Raw genomic sequence first — 3,834 nt, forward strand, 5'->3', positions numbered from 1 at the left:
GAAAATATGGAACCAGCCTAAATTCCCATCAAACAATGAGTGGATAAAGAAAATATGATTATATATATAATATACAAGAAAATACTATATATATAATATGGTGTGTGTATATATATATATGTAGTATCACAATGGAATACCACTCAGCCATATATTGGAATGCAATAACAGCATTTGCAGCAACCTGGATGGAGTTGGAGACTATTATTCTAAGTGAAGTAACTCAGGAATGGAAAACCAAATATCATATGTTCTCACTTGTAAGTGGGAGATAAGCTATGAGGACACAAAGGCATAAGAGTGTTATAATGGACTTTGGGGACTTGGGGGGAAGGGTGGGAGGGAAGTGAGGAATAAAAGACTACACATTGGGTACAGTGTATACTGCTGACGTAATGAATGCACCAAAATCTCAGGAGTCACCACTAAAGAACTTTTCCATGTAACTAAAAACCACCTGTTTTTCCAAAAAGTATTGAAGTTAAATTAAAATTTTTAAAAAGTATTAGAACCCCTTTCCTTGGTAACAGCAAGATGTTTGTGAGCAGTGTTTCAGGGCTGTGGAATGTGGTAGAGGACTGGCCTAGACCCACTAGTTGCAAAGGAAGCCCATCTGATCCATCATAATGTTAGACTCCATTCAGTGTATTCTTTCTTATATCACTCCTTGGAGTGGGGAAAGAATGAGTAAGTCTCAAGGAAGAAGGCAGTGAGGCTGCCTTCAGATGGCCAACTAGGTAGACTGTAACAGAAGGTAACTCATTAGTCCCTCCCCACAGTCTTCCCCACACCCAAACCTGGAAAGTTCATCTCAACTACACGGTGAACTCATGGTCCTAAATCTTTTCAACATTTTTAATGTAAAATTTCAAAGATACAGAAAAGTTAAAAGAATGGTACAATGAAAACACATGTCTACCACCTAAATTTTACAGTTGTTAACTTTGCCCTGACTTTGTTTTAAAGCTTGTTTTAAATGTTCCTGAGATTAGGCAGAGTTGCCCATCTGGTTATGTTGGGAAGTTAGAAGGTGGTGGGGAGGCTTGGTGCCTTAGAATGATGTCTGTATTTTCCAAACCACCCCGCTAAACTGAGATGTGGTCTAACAACAACAACAACAAATGTATTTATGTGAAAATCCACTTGAAGTAATAAAAATTAAATCAACTTTTAGGTGCCCTATCTTTATTGAAAAGCACATGGACTCCAGCTATCCTAGAAAACCTATCTTGGAATCACAATTATGTATCAGTTTTCTTCACACCACGGTTACGCTTTGACAGAGCCATGCTGTCTCTTGAGTTTTCGACACAGCAAAGAGCCACAGTAGAAAAAGTACTCAATTTATGAGAGCACAATATAGACTAATAAGTCACATAGAAAACAGACAAGTGCTCTTTTGTTAAAAGATTTTCTACCAGAGTGTTTGAAGCCATTTGAACCAAATTGAGAAGAAAACATCATAGTGAGCCAAAGAAAGGGTATTTTTAGATGTTTACAACAAGACAAAAAGCATTAATCAGAAAAGTTAAAGACATTTTTTAAATCACAATCTTAGAATGGTTAAGAGCCGTGTACGGTAGCTCACATCTGTAATCTCTGCACTCTGGGAGGCTGAGGCAGGAAGATCGCTTTAGCACAGGAGGTCAAGACCCTATCTCTACAAACGAATTAAAAAATTAGCTAGGAGGCTGGACGCAGTGGCTCACACCTGTAATCCCAGAACTTTGGGAGGCTGAGGCGGGCGGATCACCTGAGGTCAGGAGTTCGAGACCAGCCTGGCCAACATGGCGAAAACTCATCTCTACTAAAAATACAAAAATTAGCCAGGTGTGGTGGTGGGCACATGTAATCTCAGCTACTCGGGAGGCTGAGGCAGGAGAATTCCTTGAGCCCAGGAGACAGAAGTTGTAGTGGGCTGAGATTGTGGCACTGTACTCCAGCCTGGGTGACAGAGCGAGACTCCGCCGGAAAAAAAAGAAAAAAATTAGTCAAGAGTGGTGGCCCTTGCCTGTGGTACCAGCTACTTGGGAGGCTGAGGTGGGAGAGTTGCTTGAGCCTGGAAGTTCAAGGCTAAAAGGAGCCATGATCATGCCACTGCACTCCAGCCTGGGGGACAGAGTAAGACTTTATCTTAAAATAAAAATAAAGAATGGTTAAGGGATTTGCTCAAGGTCACACAAGTAGTGACAAAATTGGATCTGTCTTGGTCTCCAGTTCTAGTCTAATGGAGAGTCCCTATTTGTATTCTAATGGTGGATCCCCGGGGGGTCTGTCTTCCTTTATTGAGAAAGAGGATAATATGCTGTTCTTCAAATACAGGGAGTAGAGAACAAAAGAATTTTATTTTTATTTTTTTATTTTATTTTATTTTTTTTGAGACGGAGTTTCGCTCTTAATACCCAGGCTGGAGTGCAATGGCGCAATCTTGGCTCACCGCAGCCTCTACCTCCTGGGTTCAGGCAATTCTCCTGCCTCTGCCTCCTGAGTAGCTGGGATTACAGGCACGCACCACCATGCCCAGCTAATTTTTTGTACTTTTAGTAGAGACGGGGTTTCACCATGTTGACCAGGATGGTCTCGATCTCTTGACCTCGTGATCCACCCTCCTCGGCCTCCCAAAGTGCTGGGATTACAGGCGTGAGCCACCGCGCCCGGCCTAAGAATTTTAAATAAATAGGAACTCAAATGACCAGAACCAGATTTAAATGTTGGTCTTTTTTATCCAAGGGAAGAAGCTGTGGCAGAGCATTTGCCTGTATTCTTTCCTTAGTGGGACACCTGTGAGCCTTAATGTCTCCAACACTTCTAACCACAACCTTAGTTATAAAACTGGAAACGTTCTGAAGGGGGAGTTTTGTATTTAGTCTTTTTAAGCCAAGACTAAATGTAAAATATTCCCTCACTCCTGAACAGCCAACAGAGGAAGAGCATTACAAAAGCAAGAACCTCAGTAGGCAAAACAGGATTGTTTATTCAATTTAACAAATATTTATATATATTATCTACTTTGTGCCAGGCACTATTTTAAGAACTTTAAAGTACTAACTTTGTTTAATCCCCACAGAATCCCTAGATGATGCTCACCAGCTAAAGTTGACTCCAAGAACCCATCAGGAAGTTTTCTGAGAGTATTGAGGAGTTTGAATAATGTGCTGGGTCTGCAGATTGAGTGATGGTGGTGTACACTGAGTGATGATGGCGTAGACTGAGTGATGACGGTGCACATTGAGTGATAATTATGTAGATTGAGTGATGATGTCACAGACTGAGTGAAGATAGTGCAGACTGAGTGATGATCATGTAGATTGAGTGATGATTGTGTACACTGAGTGATGATGATGCAGACTGAGTGATGATTGTGTAAACTGAGTGATGATGATGCAGACTGAGTGATGATCATGTAGATTGATGATTGTGTACACTGAGTGATGATGGTATAGACAGTGATGATTGTGTACACTGAGTGATGATGGTGTAGACTGAGTGATGATGGTGTAGACTGAGTGATGACTGCGTAGATTGAGAAGACTGAGTGATGATGGTGCAGACTGAGGATGATGGTATAGACTGAGTGATGATGGTGCAGACTGAGGATGATGGAGTAGACTGAGTGATTATGGAGTAGACTGAGTGATGATGGTGTAGACTGAGTGATTATTGCATGGATTGAGTAGACTGAGTGATGATGGTGTAGACTGAGTGATAATGGTGTAGACTGAGTGAATGATGATGCAGACTGAGTGAAGATTGTGTACACTGAGTGATGATGGTGCAGAATGAGGATGATGGAGTAGACTGAGGATGATGGAGTAGACTGAGTGATGATGGTGT

Source organism: Cebus imitator, unplaced genomic scaffold, assembly GCF_001604975.1.
Source record: "Cebus imitator isolate Cc_AM_T3 unplaced genomic scaffold, Cebus_imitator-1.0 Scaffold42, whole genome shotgun sequence".
NCBI classification, from domain to species: Eukaryota; Metazoa; Chordata; class Mammalia; order Primates; family Cebidae; genus Cebus; species Cebus imitator.